A 19,836-nucleotide genomic window follows, 5' to 3' on the forward strand; every position below is an offset into this window, starting at 1 on the left:
GACCGGTGCTTTTTTCGGTTTTGTGTTTTCCAAGTGTGGTGAAATTGCAAAAAAGTGCAATCCCACACTTTTTTTTGTTTGGCTTTTTTCTAGGTTCACTACTATAAATGCTAAAACTTACCTGCCATTATGATTCTCCAGGTCATTATGAGTTCATAGACACCAAACATGTCTAGGTTCTTTTTTATTTACTGTAAGTGGTGAAAAAAAATTCCAAATATTCCACATCGTCCTGTCAGAACCACCGGACTACTACCCCTAATATCCCACATCATCCCATCACCCAGAGCCACCGTGCAACTACCCCTAATATCCCACATCATCCCTTCAGCCAGAGCCACCAGACTACTACCCCTAATATCCCACATCATCCCGTCAGCCAGAGCCACCAGACTACTACCCCTAATATCCCACATCATCCCTTCAGCCAGAGCCACCAGACTACTACCCCTAATATCCCACATCATCCCGTCAGCCTGGAGTCAGAGCCAGAGTGCTGAGTGGAACGGTCCTAACTTCCATACTGGGGATCCCTTTAAGAGAGGCCTGGCATCAGAACCAGAGCGCTGAGTGGATTTCCCCTGACTTCCATACCAATGATCCCTTTAATAGAAGCCTGGGGTGAGAATTAGAGCGCTGAGGGATTTATCCTAACTTCCATACCGGAGATCCCTTTAAGAGAGGCCTGGGGTCAGTACTAAAGCGCAGAGTGGATTTGCCCTCACTTCCATACCAGGGATCCTTTTAAGAGGGGCCTGGGGTCAGAACCATAGCACTGAGTGGAATGGTCCTAACTTCCATACCGGGGATCCCTTTATGAGAGGCCTTGGGTCAGAACCAGAGTGCTGATTGGATTTGCCATGACTTCCATACCAATGATCCTTTTAATAGAATCTGGGGTCAGAATCAGTGCGCTGAGGCATTTGCCCTAACTTCCATACTAGAGATCCTTTTAAGAAGGAAGATGTGCCTATGGGATGGAGGATGTGTGATATGGGCAGGGAGAGGGGATTCATTTCTGTCATGTGCTCTCTGCTCCTTTCTGAGGGCAGACAATGGCTGGAAGCTTATGTTCCCGGGGATGCTAGAATTCTCCCACCCGGTCAGTGTCTGCTGAGGTGTTGTGGAATGGGAAAACTGTTGCTCATAGCAACAAATCACAGCTCAGCTTCTTTTAAACAGCTCTGATGAAATGAAAGATGCTTAGTGATTGGGTGGGGCTATGAGGAGTGGGCGTGGCCGATACACATATACATACATTCAATTTTATATATATAGATGGGGCGAATGAGGGGTGATTTGAACTTTTATGTTTTTTTTATTTTTTTCATATTTTTTGAAAAATTTTTTTTACTTTTGGCATGTTTCAATAGTCTCTATGGGTGTTACGCGGGGCTTAGGTCAATGAAGGCTGAAATACCCGGGGCCCCTGCGGAGTCCCTCCAACTAGGGAAAACCCTGTCTGACCCTCAACCCAGGGTTTTTGCTAATGGTGCAAATGCCTGAGCCTCCAACCTTTCCTTATCTCCTGCTCAGCCCTAATCTGAACCCTCCACCCTCCACCCAGTGAGGCGTCCAACCACCAAAGCCCACACAGTCATGACAGACAGGGAGAACTTAAACCGCACTGCGCTGCATACACACAGGACAATACCGTAATGTGAACAGGGCAAAACAAAACACAAATATAGGAAGGCGAAAAGGTAACAACGGATCATACGCCACCAGATACGAATTTCTCTCTCCAACACCTCCGCTCCAGACCGGAACCACTTGGCATAAAACAAGCTATAATCGGCGACGCCCATAGGCCAGTACGACTATTTAAAGACCGTGGGCGTGACCAAACATCCCACCTGATTTCCAGCTAGATTAACCCCGATAACCTGAGTAAAATCAAGCCAGCGCCACTGAGGCTATAGTGGACGAAGATGGAACTACCTCTGCCTGCCGGACGCTGTGGTATGAATAGCGTCCGACATGACAATGGGAGGCTAGAAGCTGCCATAGCCCGATCGGCTCTGGTACATATAGGCGACGCTCAAATCACCTCTATCACCTCAAATCACAGGGTGGCACTCATAGCAATCCAGCATCAACAACCATAGAGGTCTCCAGCAGACCTCTGGTTGTTATGCTGACGAACTGATGACCCCCAATCACGTGATGTGGGTTAACCAGTGAGTGCATTTCTGGCTGGATGGCTGGGAGCATTTGTTAAATGCCGCTGTCAGAGTTTGATAGCGGCATTTAATTAGTTAATAGCCTCGGGTGGATCGCGATTCCACCTGCGCCTATTGCGGGCACATGTCAGCTGTTCAAAACATGACATGTTCCGGCTTTGATGCGGGCTCACCACCGGAGCTCACATCAAAGCGGGGGATACTGCCATCAGATGTACTATTCTGTCCAATGGCAGAACTGGGTTAAGAGGGCGGGAGCGCGCATGCCCTTAGAACATGGCCAGAGGCCTGGCTTGAAGTGCTGCTGGAAGCATGCGGAACATGAGGGGGAGAGGAACCAACTGCGGGTGAGTGAACTGACACGCCGGGAAGCCTCTGCAGGAGCTGCATCATCCGCAAAGAGAAGTATATGTACAGCACCGCGATCATGCAGGTTTACACTAAATGCTGCACCAATCAGGTGTGGGTGTCAGCTAGCACTGATGGTGGTTCGTTTAACCCCTCTGATGCCGCTGTCAAAAGTGACAGTGACATTGAGGAGGACCATAGTAAAGGTAGTGGGCCCCCTGCTCCTCTGATCAGCACAACACGATGTGATCGCGTTGTGCTGATGTTCTCCATGGTGACCTCCAGCAGCAAGATAGCTGCAGGGTCCTTCAGGGTAGGTGGCTTGACAGTGCCTGCTGAGAACAGGTGCTGACATGCCTTCTCTCCACCTCCCTGAAGCATTGCCGAGTATCTGATCAGCGATCTGTCACATATAGTGATGATCCATCCTGGTACAATGTAAAAAATAGTGATTACAAAGTGTAAAAATATTAAGAATAAATCCTCAAATAAAGAGCAAAAAAGGGAAAAATACATTTATTTATGTAAAAAATAAAATTAAAAAAAGTACACATATTTGGTATCGCCGCGTCTGGAACGACCCGTCCTATAAAACTATCGCACTAGTTAACCCCTTCAGTAAAGACTGTAAAAAAAAAACAAAAAAACAAATGAGGTAAAAACTATGCTTTATATATTGCCACACAAAAAGTGCAATAAAGCGTGATCAATAAGACGAATCTAAATATAAATGGTACTGCTGAAAGCATCATCTTGTCCAGCAAAAAACAAGCTCCATCAGTGGAAAAATAAAAAAGTTATAGCTCTCAGAATAAAGCGATGAAAAAAATAATAATTTTTTAACAAAATAGCTTTTATTGTATAAAAGCGCCAAAAAAATGATATAGTGTAAATGAGGTATTGCTGTAATTGTACTGACCCAAAGAATAAAGCTGTCTTATCAGTTTTGCCACACACAGAACGGTATAAAAAAGCGAAAAACAATTCCTGAATTGCTGGTTTTTGTTCATTCTGTCTCCCAAAAATCAGAATAGAAAGCGATCAAAAAATGTCATGTGCCCAAAAATGGTACCAATAAAAACATCAGCTCGACCCGCAAAAAACAAGACTCTATCAGCTGAAATATGGAAAAATCATAGCTGTCTAAATATGGGGATGCAAAAACTATTTTTTCACAATAAAAAGCATCTGTTAATGTGTGACAGCAGCCAAACATAAAAACCCAAAATAAATCTGGTATCGCTGTAATCGCACTTACACCTCTTAAATATATTTATTTTGTATATTTATCTATTCAGGACTCTTTACCAGACGCAATACTCTAAAGAAAATATCACAGTGTTTGTTATAAAAAATGTAATAGTTTATTAGTTTGGCCAGCAAAAAGCATCATTGCAGCAAAACACAAGATTGGTGAAATAGTTACAAAGAGATTGTCTAATTGTCCATATCAAAGTTTGTTCCCCATCTTTCCTGGGATCCTGAATGGTCTGTCTGTGTTAATAGCATGGATATCAACTATCGAGTGTCGTACAACCTGGTGTCCATCTGGTGTCTGGGTCATGTGGTTATATATGTCCCATATAGCATGTGTTTTCTGTATATGGTGTTACCATCTACCCTGAGCAAAATATACAGAAATAACACATGTAATGTCAGCAAAATCTTCCACGAGGCAATGTGTTATGAACGGGTCACCGAGGAGGATGGCAGGAATAGGCTAAGCCACCAGGAAACCAGAGAGGTTGGTAAGGCCTCTTTCACACATCAGGTTTTCGGCGTCAGGCGCGATCCGGCGCTTTTGACTAAAACCGGATCCGGCGAAATGCAATGCCGGATCCGGTTTCCCCCCCATTGACTTGCATTAGAGCCGGATCGAGCCGGATGGCCATGCGTTTCATCCGATTTTCGCCGGATCCGGCAATGTGACGCGATCCGGCATATGGAAAAAACGGAGACTGTAACGTTTTTTGTCTCCGGCGAAAAAGCCGGACACGCCGGATCCGGCGTGTCCGGCTTTTTCATACAATGAAAGCCTATGAGCGCCGCAATGCGCCAGATCCGGCGACAGCCGGATCCGGCGGCCGGATCCGGTTTCTTTGGTCTGAGCATGCTCAGTAGCTCTGCCCACAGGAGATATCTAAAAGCAAGACAATGGGACCCTCAGCCACACCCAACATGCCACCCAAGCCAAGAACCAGGAGCAGGAGAAGGCAGCAGACATCTGCAGCAGCAGCACCATCAGCACCACCCCAAATGGAGCAGCATGCTGAACAACGGGAGGGGAGTCCAGCAGCAGATGAGAGACGGTAATTATCAAATCCCCCATTCCTCCAAACTAGGGCTATGGAATATCAAGATATTCATTGGCCCTTTGTTTCTCTTATTCAACAGCCGCCCAATAGATGCAGCAGCAGCAGCAGCGGCAGCAGCAGAAACACCACCCACAGCCATGGAGTCTGGCCATGAGGAAGACAGCACATCTTCTGGGAGCCCTCCCTCGCATCGTCAGCGTTTGACGGTAAGTTTTTATTTCCAAAATCCATCATCTCTGTAATATATGTGTATTCATTGCCTTTTATTTCAAAACAGAAATAACAAGATGAAGAGGAGCTCCCAGAAGAAGAAGGAAGGGGTGGACAGACACTTGGAGTGGGCTCACAATTGGTAAGTTTTTTGCATCAAACGCAGAAACACAACATCACACTACACACAACACATAGAAAACAATGTTCTGCAGACCACACACAGCAAACAAATGCCTACATCCAAAGACATAACATTTTTTGTTTTCTTCTCTAGTCTTCCCAATCTGGTGCTCGGCCAAGAGGTCCTCGCAGTGCCTCCCAGGGTCGTCGGCGACAGCAACGCGGCGGTCACCAGCGTGTAAGTATAAATATTTTTGCTTTGTTTTTTTTGCACTTTTTATTTCATTTCTTTTGTGGAGGCTAATTATGTTATTTTTGTCTTTTTCTTTAACAGCCTTCACAGCGTGCTCCCGACTCTGACGGTGAGGATGGAGGGATTGATGTGGACCGCCTCATCGATCTCGTCAGAGAAAGGGAGCCGCTCTGGAATATGGCTGACCGCCGCCACGCTGACCTGATTGTTACCCGACGACTCTGGGAGGAAATCTGTTCGCTCCTTGTGGACCGCTGGGAGGACCTCGAAGCTCGGGCCCAGATTAAAGAGCGTAAGTATATACAGTACCGGTTGCTTGATTTAAACCAGTGTTTCCCGAACTCCAGTCCTCGTGGTCCCCACGGATCATGTGTTCAGGATTTCTATTTACTTTGGAAATCCTGAAAACATGACCCCTGGGGACCATGAGGACTGGAGTTTGGGAAACACTGATGTTGTATACTAACCACTTTGTCCTTTCTCGTTTCAGGGGAGCGAATTGTGAAGCGGTGGCGGTCTGTGAGGGATCGTTTCAAGAAGGAGTTCAATAAAGAGATGGGGGCCCCGAGTGGATCTGGAGGACGCAGGAGCAAGTACAAGTACGCACGAGCCCTGTCGTTCCTCCGGGAGACAATGCTCACCAGAAGGTAAATATTACACACCACATGTGACAAAAAAATGTTTAGATGTAACTTTTTTTTTTCAGCCAGGGCCATACCATGTCACTATTTTAATTGTTTTTTTTTCTCTTTATTCCACAGCACGGTGAGCAGCACTCGGGAGCCTGCACGATTGGACCCTTCTGAGGCGATCCCTGAGGAGACCGGCACCGAGGGACACTTCGACCGCCGCGGTACATCTGCACCTTCCCAGCCTTCCCACACATTCGACCCATCTGTCCCATCCACCAGCACAGGAGCATCGTGGCCGCCTACATTACATGAAGCTGCTGGTGAGGAGATCGCTTTCCCTTTACCCCACCCTTCTGCCCCTGCCACCTCTAGTACACCTGCGGGTACTGGGCGGCAGCGGCAGAGGGGTCAGGAAAAGACTTCTGCTCCAGAGTTCTTGCATCTGAATGCATCTTTCCAGAACTGTCTAAAAGTCTTGTCAGAGCAAATCTCCGCAGGCTATCAGCAGATCAACTCCAGCATTCTGGAGGTGAAGACACTTCTGCAAACCATGCATTCAGAAGCAAGATCTTCGCCAAACCACACCTTTTTCAGGTCTGTTGTGGAGCGCATGGAAACGCTCTCTCCTGCCCAGCAGATGCATGTAATGCATTCATGCCACGCTGCTCTCCAGCAAGTTACCTCCCAACCTCCTCCTCCCACCACAGTAGTTCCTCCACCTGCACCCCCTCCAGCCACTTTCCATCCTCCCCCTCCTATTACATCTACACCCCCTCCAGCCACTTTCCATCCTCCCCCTCCTATTACATCTACACCCCCTCCAGCCACTTTCCATCCTCCCCCTCCTATTACATACCATCCACCTCCCCAGCACCAGCAACCTCCCCAGCACCAGCAACCTCCCCAGCACCAGCAACCTCCCCAGCACCAGCAACCTCCCCAGCACCAGCAACCTCCCCAGTACCAGCAACCTCCCCAGTACCAGCAACCTCCCCAGTACCAGCAACCTCCCCAGTACCAGCAACCTCCCCAGTACCAGCAACCTCCCCAGTACCTGCAAACTCCCCAGTACCAGCAACCTCCCCAGTACCAGACATCTCCCCACTTCCAGCAACCTGCCCCGTACCAGACATCTCCCCACTTCCAGCAACCTGCCCCGTACCAAACTCCTTCCCCATACAACTTGCCATCAACATCATCTGCTCCTACAGTCCCTGCCCAACCCTCCACTCCACCACCCACCACCTCTTCTGCTTCCCACATGTCCACCCATTCTGTAGTTTTTTCCACATCTTCACCTCTAACTGTTCCTTCCCCACCACGATCCCAGTCCTCTCTCCACACTCCCAGTGTCGAAGTGTCCCGCAGCCCCTCCAGCAGTATTTCCACCACACACTACACAGATTTATAATGTGTGTATTTAAATAAAAATGACCAGTTTTATGGTTTCAAAGCTTTATTAAACAAGTTTATTAAAATTTTAAAAAAGTTTACTAAAAAAAACATTTTTCAATAAAAGTTAAATTATTTTACACTGGTTGTCTGTCATTTCTTTCTGCGGCGAAAAAGGTTAAATACAGGGTATTTAAAAGGTGAAATGGTATTCAAAACTAGGTATATAACTGTGGGTAAATTTTAGCTTTTTGCCACAGTTGTGTTCCTGGTTGTGTTTGAAGCAAAGTATTTCACCTAAAAAGTTGTGTTTATTGTTGGTGATTTCCTAACAATGTACACAACTTTTGTTAAAAGGTGAAATACTTTGCATAAAACACAACCAGGTACACACCTGTGGCCTAAAGCTAAAAATAGTAAGACCATGACAATAGCCAACTTTGGTTGGCAAAGGTATATACTGTTGGTACAGAAGGTACACAAGTTTGGTTAGGGCACAAATCTTTCACACTCTGTCATCCTGCCAGTGTACTCTGCCTTGAGGTGACATAAAGTATAGTGCAAAATTGTCCCTCATTACTGAAACCGTCACAGAACTTCTAGTGGTAATGTCATGGTAATCTTGCAAGGTGGTTTCTTCAGAGGTGTCCTCAATGGAAATGGGTTCCTTGCAGATAACAAAATTGTGGAGTACCACGCAAGCTTTGATCACCTCGTCCACAGTTTCTGTCTTGAGGTTGATCGCAGTCAATAGGACCCGCCATTTGGCTGTCAGAATACCAAAGGTACATTCAACCATTCTTCTTGCTCTTGTGAGGCGGTAATTAAAAATGCGTTTTGGTCTTGTCAATCCTCCGCTAGAGTACGGTTTCAAAAGGTGTTCTGACAGCTGGAAGGCTTCATCCCCTACACAGACAAATGGCATAGGTGGACCAGATGTTTGCGGCAGCGGTCTAGGTGGTGGGAACTGGAAGGTGTTTCCATACAGTTTACGCCCCATGGCAGACAGTTTGAAAACTTGAGAGTAATTGGAGCGGCCATAGGCCCCAATATCAACCGCAATAAATTTGTATTCCGCGTCAGCGATGGCCATGAGGACAATTGAAAAATATTTCTTGTAATTGAAATATTCTGATCCCGATCCAGCTGGCTTTACAATGCGGATATGTTTCCCGTCCACAGCGCCCAAGCAGTTGGGAAACTGACATATCTGTTGAAACTTGTCAGCAATTTCAATCCACCTCTCTGTTGTGGGCTCTGGTAAAAACTCTTCAGCTAAGGAGTCCCACAGTGCATGGCATGTGTACTTCACAATTCCAGATATGGTGGAAATCCCGAGTCTGTACTGGAAATGCAGTGACGAAAGGGATTCTCCAGTTGCAAGAAATCTGTGGGGAATTAAAAAACAATAAATTAGTTTTAAATCACAGCATTACATACCAAAACTGAGCTATAACACTTGGAGATACAAACTACCACCAACAAGATTGCAGTGAAAGTGTGCTCTGATGCGATCACATCCAATAAATGTGGCTTACCTTAAAGTCACCATCAGACGCTCTGCGGGTGAAACAGAGAAGCGGCAATAGGTGTCCGCTTTTCTTATGAGGTGTGCAATGCGCTCCACCAAGTAATCAAAATTCTCCATTTTCATCCTAACATAGCCAAAAAATGTATCCGGGTTTCGTCGAAGGTCCATGCAGAGTGTAGAATAGACCCCACGCGTCATTCTCTTGGCTGTGATGGGGTGGATCCACAAACGTCGTCTACGATGCCTGATGCGCTGCTGTCTCGCTCTCTCCTTCTCCAGAACAATCACCCTCAAACGATTCGCCTCCGCTATAAAATCCGCCAAATTCTTCAAAATATTTCCAATGACAACATCCATCTTCGCCAGTAACTTGCTCTTCTCTCCAACCTGCACTTTCTCCTCTACAACCTGTCAAAGAAGGGCTGTAGGAACATGCTATATATAGTTTTCCAGTAGCCAATCCCGTTCGGAAGGCCACAAGGGTCAATTTTAAAAACCGGATCCGGCGTAATCCGTCGAAAAACGGATAGAAAAACGGATGAACCAGATGAGACGGATCCGGTTTTGTCTGTCAAGAAAAAGACGGATCCGGCAGAAAACCGGATCCGTCACATCCGGTTTTACAAAACATTTGCCGGATCCGGCGTTCCAGCACGACGCCGGATCGCGCCTGACGCCGAAAACCTGATGTGTGAAAGTAGCCTAACTCAGTGGATTGCAGACCCCTGATCCTAACAACACAACTAGCAGTAGCCACGGAGCATTCCTACGATGCCCTAGATGGCTCGGCACAGCATGAGAACTAACTAAGCCTAAAGCCAGAAAGGTGAAATCTAAACTGCCCTGGAGCAGATCCCCAAAGGAATAGACAGCCCCCAAACATATTGTCGGTGAGACAAGATGACACACAAACATAGGCAGAAAATAGACTGAGCAAATGGTGGAGCCCAAACTGTCTAGATAGGACAGGACAGAAAATATACTGTCTGCAATCATGCAAAAACCCTAAAAAATCCAACACATCTGATATACAAAAACCTGAGGCCACACGACCTCACCCCCGCTAGATCAGCTCCCCCTGAGAACTGGAAGCAAAGCAAAAGATACTAATATAACAGGGGACTGAACAAACTGACACAAGCTGTAACATATGGAGTGTGGCCCAGTGCTGCCCCCAGCAGGGAGTACGCTGAACCCTCGCAACAAAGCAGAAAGCAAACAAAAGGCACAACCAGATTAGATGCAAAGGATTAGCAAAAGAATCACTTAACGGAATCATGCAGATCAGGCAGGACAGAAGAACTCAAAATGAACAAGGAGGAAATCACCAGCAACCACCAAGGGAAGCCTGCTCACTTATATACTCCCAGCCAGTAATCCCAGATTCCCAATCATCATCGTCAGGTGGCAAACTTCCATCAAACTGGCCAGCTCCACTACTCCCAGTAACCACCAGAGGGAGCTCCGGCTCAGAAGTCCGAGCAAGGGAATTCACAACAGCAATGTGCTCAGTACAGAATTGAGAATGAGAATAAATCAATAACCATTAATTAATATTTAACAATTCCTCCTTTTTCAGGGTGACAGACATTAATTGGAGCCCTCAAAGTAGATAAGTTCATCATTAGGATAATAAGATCTTCTTTCTTTTTTTCTTCTTCTTTGGCAAAATAATTTAATGTCCATAATAATAATACTAGTAATAATAATAATATGAGATTATTGTTATACCTACTCAATAACATAATGATATAAGATAAATCCAATGATCATAGTGGGTAAATAGTAAAATATAAAGAGGAGATATTAGAATCTCACACCCACAACAAGTGCAGACAAGGAAGACCAACTGTAATACTAAAGTCATAGACAGAGGGCAGAAACAGTCATGAGGTCAAGAATAAAACTGAAAGAATTTTTATTAATACATAAAAATCATACAGACAGACAAATACAAGTGGGGGCTGGAAGATGTAAAGGTCATTCAAACCACATATGTGAGGCCCAGGGTAGGTATGAAAGAAGGCAGATATATAGCGACATCATAGCACAAAAATCATAAGTACCTGCAAGCAGAATGGGCGGGTGGGACGTGGAGGAAGGCGGCCATTCTGCTTGCAGGTACTTGAGCTCCTTTATTGTTCTCCTTATGCACATTTATTTATCTGCGTGCCTGACATATATGGCCATATTTAGGCCTTGTTGACTTCACTTGTGTCAGGTTTTCCTTAGTGCTATTATGCACATATGGTTGTTGTGCTGTTTACCTGCATTATATGATGATGTCATGTACCTGCGTTCTATCTCTATTTTGCCACTGTGCACATATGATTTTTGTGCTATGATGTCGCTATATATCTGCCTTCTTTCATACCTACCCTGGGCCTCACATATGTGGTTTGAATGACCTTTACATCTTCCAGCCCCCACTTGTATTTGTCTGTCTGTATGATTTTTATGTAGTAATAAAAATTCTTTCAGTTTTATTCTTGACCTCATGACTGTTTCTGCCCTCTGTCAATAACATAATGATGTGGATTCATGTTACGGTAAGCTGTGACCAATATTCATATAAAATGTATCATTATACTTCCCTAAATCTAACTCGAAGTAACACAGGTCCGATCATCATCATCTGACATCATCTAGTCTTCATCTTGATGTCTTCCCGTCTTCTTCTTGGTTCTTTTAAAACACTGTCTTTAGATGACAATTCCTTTGAAATATATTATATCATGCAGCTATTGCAGAGATCATCTGTCATGTATCAATCAAAGTCCATAAATTCAAAATGTTGATAAGAAAACAAAGTCCATAGATGAAATGTAACTTTAATATCTGTGCAGTGTCATCTGGACACACCTGGCCTTACATTGGATCACCTTGGATATTTCTGGAATCCTCCATGTCATCAGTGTCCATTTTAGGACATGATCATATATCAAAGTCAAACATAAGAAATACTCTGTCTGATACCTGATTCTGATTCTTGATACCAGAGACTGATACTTGACTCTGATACCTGACCATGATATCTGACTCTGATACATGATATACCTGAGTCTGAGACCTGATTTTAATACATGAAACATTCAAACATCAAAATCATAAGGTTTTTCTGATACCCTTAATACATTACTTGAGTGGATCATCTCATAAGTGACGAAAAGAGATTCAATCATTGCTGGTTGAGCTAATCGCTGAGTGGTTAAATGTCTGGCTTATGGAACAGAATATGTGAGTTCAAGCTGAGTTGAAAGTAAACTTTGTGTTTGTAACTTATGCACATAAACTCTTCTCTTGTGATGAGTGACGAAAATCACATATATGTCAAAATGAAAATCTATTTGATTTTTCAACTCACTGAGAGTTTGAAAAGCTGATTTCATTACCAAAGAAAATTAGTGAGTGGTATTACTTGAGCTTGTGGTACATTGGTAATGTTACTGGCAGCTCCTTTTGAAGTGGAGCTTTTTCTGGGTTCAAATCCCAAGTTAGAATTTTTTTTTTAGGTTATGCAGGTTACCACACAAACTCCAATTCTGTTCCACTTTTAATATCTGACATTCTTATTATCTTCCTCACTTGTTGTAAAATAATCTATTGCCTAAGGGTGAAGCATCTGCATTACACTTTTAATATCTGACATTCTTATTATCTTTATTTTTAAAGATAATAATAATTATCCTCCTGAGTTCTAATAAAATAATCTATAGCCTAAGAGTGAAACATCTGCATCACACATAGGTTTAAAATAATAAGAAAAACAATAACAAAAAAATAAAATTTCATTGCTATGATTTGAACTCAAAGATCCCTGGTTCTAAGCCAGCACAATTTACCACTGCACTATACTGTCAATTGGAAGATAGGAGTCTTCTCTTTGCTTATGTGGCTATCGATTTAAACATGTGGCTGTAACTCCTAGCTGTGTGATTTCAATGAATGAGTCTGATACTTGACTTCAGTCAAACATCAAAATCAAAATATTTTTGTCTGAGACATCATACTTGACTGCTTTCAAACATCAAAATCAAAATATTTTTGTCTGATACCTGATACTTGTACAGTGTCCTTTTAAGGACATGATCATATATCAAAGTCAAACATCAGAAATACTTTATCTGATACCTGATTCTGATACTTGATACCTGAGTGTGATACCTGACTCTGATACTTGACATTGATATCTGACTCTGATACCTGACTCTGATACTCGACTTTGATACCTGAGTCTGATACTGACTTTGATACCTGACTCTGATACCTGATTCTGATACCTGATTCTGATACCTGAGTCTGATACCTGATTTTAATACATGAAACATTCAAACATCAAAATCAGAAGGTTTTTCTGATACCCTTAATACATTACTTGAATGGATCATCTCATAAGCGAAGAAAAGAGACTCATTCACTGCTAGTTGAGCTAATTGCTGAGTTGTTAAATGCCTGGCTTATGGAACAGAATATGGGGCCCATAATATACTGTATGGAGGAGCATGGGGGCTCATAATATACTGTATGGAGGAGCATAGGGGCCCATAATATACTGTATGGAGGAGCATGGGACCCATAATATACTGTATGGAGGAGCATGGGACCCATAATATACTGTATGGAGGAGATTGGAGGCCCATAATATACTGTATGGAGGTGCATGGGGGCCTATAATACTTTATGGAGGAGCAAGGTGTTTTACAGCCGATGCTCCATTGTAATCAGGATAAACTACTGACAGATATTTGCATATAGCTGTAGGGTGGGCCCCAGACACCCCAGTCCGACCCTGTTGATATATGATCATGTCCTAAAATGGACACTGCATTTTCCAGATTCAGCAGGACTCTCCTGATTTTTTTTCCTTAAGATTTGGTCTCAGGAATTGATCCCACAATCTCTATGTTTAGAGGTAGCAGCTAAACCTATGATTCACAGCCTCCACAAGCAAGTATGGAAGGGCGCTGTATAGTTGAAGCTGCATTGCTGCTGTCAAATCCACAAGAAAGTTATAGTGGTACACAAAAATGAACTGCTGTAGACAAATGTACAGTGATAAGCAAACAGGTAACAATGTTTTGAGCTTGAAAAAGATTTCCCAAGAAAAAAGAAGCCACACCATCCAGCTCATTGATATGGGTCTCTTGTCAGTGTACTTCTACACTCACTGGCCACTTTATTAGGTACACCATGCTAGTAAGGGGTTGGACCCCCTTTTGCCTTCAGAACTGCCTCAATTCTTCGTGGCAGAGATTCAACAAGGTGCTGGAAGCATTCCTCAGAGATTTTGGACCATATTGACATGATGGCATCACACAGTTGGTGCAGATTTGTCGGCTGCACATCCCTGATGCGAATCTCCCGTTCCACCACATCCAAAAGATGCTCTATTGGATTGAGATCTGGTGACTGAGGAGGCCATTTGAGTACAGTAAACTCATTGTCATGTTCAAGAAACCAATCTGAGATGATTCGAGCTTTATGACATGGCGCATTATCCTGCTGAAAGTAGCCATCAGATGTTGGGTACATTGTGGTCATAAAGGGATGGACATGGTCAGCAACAATACTCAGGTAGGCTGTGGCGTTGCAACGATGCTCAATTGGTACCAAGGGGCCCAAAGAGTGCCCAGAAAAAATTCCCCACACCATGACACCACCACCACCAGCCTGAACCGTTGATACAAGGCAGGATGGATCCATGCTTTCATGTTGTTTATGCCAAATTCTGACCCTACCATCCGAATGTCGCAGCAGAAATCGAGACTCATCAGACCAGGCAACGTTTTTCCAATCTTCTACTGTCCAATTTCGATGAGCTTGTGCAAATTGTAGCCTCAGTTTCCTGTTCTTAGCTGAGAGGAGTGGTACCCAGTGTGGTCTTCTGCTGCTGTAGCCCATCTGCCTCAAAGTTCGACGCACTGTGCGTTCAGAGATGCTCTTCTGCCTACCTTGGTTGTAACGGGTGGCAATTTGAGTCACTGTTGCCTTTCTATCAGCTCGAACCAGTCTGCCCATTCTCCTCTGACCTCTGGCATCAACATGGCATTTCCGGCCACAGAACTGCCGCTCACTGGATTTTTTTTCTTTTTCGGACCATTCTCTGTAAACCCTAGAGATGGTTGTGCGTGAAAATCCCAGTAGATCAGCAGTTTCTGAAATTCTCAGACCAGCCCTTCTGGCACCAACAATCATGCCACATTCAAAGGCACTCAAATCACCTTTCTTCCCCATACTGATGCTCGGTTTGAACTGCAGGAGATTGTCTTGACCATGTCAACATGCCTAAATGCACTGAGTTGCCGCCATGTGATTGGCTGATTAGAAATTAAGTCTTAACACACAGTTGGACAGGTGTACCTAATAAAGTGGCCAGTGAGTGTATGTCCGTGTATTCTAGAGGTAAAGAAAACTTGTTTTTTTTTTTTCCCAAAAGAAATTATTTCTCCTATTGTGATCTGGTCTTCTGGGAATTGAACTCACAACCCACAGCCTACACTGACAAGTACAGGAGGACTTTGTATACTTGAACCTGCGTTGCAGGCTCTGAACCCACAGGCAGATTACACTGGCATAAAGAGATCGATACATCTGTATATAGCAGTGTATTTCTAGGTCCCTGTTTTCTCAAGGGAAATTAAGAGATTTTACTCTTCCTATAAAATTACTAAAAATTAATGAAAAGCAAATGCAAAAATGTTTAATTTTTAATGCGCTTTTAAAAAAACAAAAAAACAAACACAAATATGACAAATCAGGAGAGACCGTGTTCACAAGTAACGTAAATGCTGCGTTTTTCTACTGCTTTTTTCCTGAAGTTGTCCATACCACACAACGCAATAAGACTTTCCCTGGATTATTGCATTTTTGCTGCATTTCTTTTATGTGTTTTCCCTCTTATTTGATGTGGTTTTGATGCAGATGTAAAACTGCCTTTTTAAAGCTTTTTAAATGTTTTTTAATAGTAGAGAAAAGCTTTGATTCTGCATTTAAAAATGCAACTACAATTTTTTTCTGCATTCATTTTTCTTTCAAGCTCTGTAGCTTCTATAGCCAACAGAGAAAAAGAGAAAAAAATCAGTAAAAGTGCACAGTACAACAGCGTCTTCAGACACACCTAGAAGGAGGTCTTCATGAAAACATGCCCACTTTGCTTGGATATTTAGCGTAAATGCTGCTTTTTTGTCCTGAAATTCTGTCTGTATCTGTCCAAGCAAAGAGGATGTGATTTCATGAAAACTGCATCTGAAAAGGTTGCTGAACTGCGCTGTTGGGCTTTATTTCTCTAGAGTGCTTCTATGTGGAAAAAAAAGTCAATAATTGGGCCAAAAGTGTAAAGTATCTCCTATCTAATTACTAACTCATCCTATCAAGCACTGGAGAATTCTTATTAAAATGACAATACAAAAATCTTTATTACATATAATGACAATTTAAAAAAAAACAACAAGGGTTGCAAGGTAGTCCATGATAAGACAACACATGGTACACTCTAGTACAGATATGGCATAAATTCATACAATACAGGATGTTGTTTTATTATGTTACGTAGAGGGTACATTTCTTTTGCAGTTCATATACTATGTCTTCAAATGAAATATGTGAGGAAGCTATCGCGAAACGCGCATTAAGCGGTCTCTGCACGTGGTCGACTGTTACAGAGTTACTGGGAAATACTATGTCTACCTAACCCTATGTGTGCCTGGTTGTGTTGGTTATCTTGCACTATTGGAGCAGCTTTAAATGCACTTTGGCATGTCATTTTTTGATGCAACTTAACTAAATCTGCCAAGAGGTTAAATTACTTGATTTGATAATTTATTTTGTAATGCTCGACACCATCCACAATACACACATAGGACTTTTTATATGGCTTAGGTGGAAACTGCTTAGTCATGTCCAAGTGGGATACTATTCCCTAACTTACCACTAGATGGCAGATTAATAGTCATTTACGAGTAATAAGAGTTTGTTCTGAGCACAACTGATTTCTGTATATTTATTTATTTAATAAATTGATTTTCATTTATTTTACTCACTTATATAGCGCCATTAATTCCACAGCGCTTTACAAACATTATTGTCACTGTCCCTGATGGGGCTCACAATCTAGATTCCCTATCAGTATGTCTTGGGAATGTGGGAGGAAACCCATGCAAACACGGGGAGAACATAAAAAACTCCTTGCAGATGTTGTCCTTGGTGGGATTTGAACCCAGGTCTCCAGCAATGCAGTGCTAACCACTGAGCCACCATGCATGAGTTCTATATATGGGGATGAATAAACTTTCCCCTGTCTTTGCCAATAAATAGCCCTTTCAAAATTCTGCACAAGCAGCTTTATGAGTCAATATAAAAAATATTTTTTATTTCAAAACTTTATTATAGTCTATGTGTAAAGATTTTCTGAAATTTTATGTTATTTTGATTTGAACACAAAGTATATGACCTGAAAAACAAATTTACCCTCTATGTAACATAAACACAGTGGACCTACACCGGCAGATGACTTGGCTCCCCAAACCATCACTGATTGTGGAAACTACACACTAGTTCTTGTGTGCCTCTCCACTCTTCTTCCAGACTCTGGGACCTTGATTTCCAAATGAAATGCAAAATTTACTTTTATTTGGAAACAACACTGTGAACCACTGAGCAACAGTCCAGTCCTTTTCTCCTTGGCCCGGTAAGACACTTCTGTCGTTGTCTATTGGTCATGAGTGGCTTGACACAAGGAATGCGACACTTGTAGCCCATGTCCTGGATACGTCTGTGTGTGGTGGCTCTTGAAGCAATGACTCCAGCCACAGTCCACTCCTTGTGAATCTCCCCCAAATTTTTGAATGGCCTTTTCTTAACAATCCTTTCATGGCTGCGGTTATCCTGGTTGCTTGTGCACCTTTTTCTACCATGCTTTTTCCTCCCACTCAACTTTCCATTAATATGTGTAACTGGTTGGGTGGTGGAAGTGTCCATTGTCCAGTCGACACTGGCAGATACATGATGAAATTCATGGAGATGTGCTGCCAGGGAACAGATGGGAAGAAAATTCAAAATAAATTGGCGATAATAAATTGGCGATAATAATTTGCAAACACGAGAAACCGCTGGATAGCCTTAAGACCGTCTGTACCGTAGCCACTTCTTGACAGCGGATACCTTCTCGGGATCCATATTCAGACTACTCTCAGAAATTATGTATCCCAGAAACAGAAAGTAGGACTGTACGAAGACGCATTTTTCATATTTGGCATAGAGACGGTTAGTTCTTAACCTTAGTAGAACCTGGCGAGCATAATGTCATGATCACGTGTGTCAGGACGCAGATGATGCTGCAAGGCGAACCCATAACACACGTGACCCTGGATACACCGCCTCCAGTGGGGCGCATTTAAATAATAAAAACGTGCAGGTGGATACGCCGCCTCCACCTGGCGAATTTAGGTATTACACGTTATACATACAATAATCAAATAATAAAGTGGGAACCTGGGAAACTTTAACAATGGTGTGGGCCCTGCAATAGGGAAAAGGGAATTGGAGACCTCCTGAGCTCCCCTGAGCCAGTGTCCCTGCACTCCTAACGTTCCCTATGCCGGTTTCGCACCGGGCGCCGCACGCGTACCTCAACGCCCTTGCTCACCCTGAACCTAAACCCTCACTAGGGAATGGGTCGGTGCGGAGACTAATCCCACCACTGCACTAATAACACACATGAGGAAAGAGACAATACAGGGGAAACACCACTTAGCTTTGCTCTGTTGCGTGCGCTCCTAGCAACAGAGCCCTCCACCTGAGTGCATCTTCTCCTCCACCTGGATCCATCACCATAACAGGATCCTTCACCTTAGTGCAGCCTTGGAGCAGAGTCCAACACCAGTTGCAGCTGCTTAGAACCAGAGTCCCAAGGATGAGTTCAGCTGCTGACACGAAGTCGAGCATGCTTGAGTCTAGCTCAGCGGCCAAGTCCCACATGGTGAGTGCCACTCTCCATAGTCGCCACTCCACCAGCCCATGCAGACACTTCCCGCTGACACCATCACTGCGACTCCACCACGCCATGCCAGCCCTTCATCCAGACACCATAGCTGACACTCTTCCCCCCTGGCTAAGCTGCGCAGGACTCCTCACCAGCTCCATTCTTCATCCAGGCTCTCCAAAAACAGAGTGAACACAAACTCACAATATCACAGGCAGTGATTGCACACCTCTAGCACACCTTTATAGGGTGTCACACCTAATACCTAATTAAGTGCACAAAAACCCAAAGTGCAATACCACAACCACCACCGGGGACAGTCAAAACACCTTTGAACTTAACCAAAGTAAAAAAAAGTTCACTTTGTGCTTTTAATACCGCCAGATCAACACTGGATCATGACACATCCCTCCTGTGTGTTGGCAGATCAGGAGAGAATACCAAGATGTTGTCCAGGTATACTACCACACATGTATAGAGCAGGTCACAGAAGATGTTATTCACCAGTTCTTGGAAGACGGCTGGGGCATTACAGTCCAAACGGTATAACGCGATACTTATAAAGGCCATGGCGGGTGTTGAAAGTCTCGCTGGTGAATTCGAACTAGGTTGTATGTCCCTCATAGGTCAAGCTTCATGAAAAGAGTTGAGCGACTTTGGTCAGATCGGGTTTCATGAAACCCGAATGAAACAAAATTTGAGTCGGATGAAACTGGTCCGACTAGGGCAAAAAAAGTCAGAGTTTCGTTCGAAACCCGACCCCAATGCAAGTCAATGGGGAATAAAAGTCGGCATTGAGTGGATGAATGTCATCCGCGCAATGCCGACTTTTATTTCCCATTGACTTGCATTCGGGTCGGGTTTCGGACG

This window comes from Dendrobates tinctorius, unplaced genomic scaffold (assembly GCF_039654945.1).
Source record: "Dendrobates tinctorius isolate UK_male_01 unplaced genomic scaffold, ASM3965494v1 ptg000036l, whole genome shotgun sequence".
In the NCBI taxonomy this organism is placed as follows: Eukaryota; Metazoa; Chordata; class Amphibia; order Anura; family Dendrobatidae; genus Dendrobates; species Dendrobates tinctorius.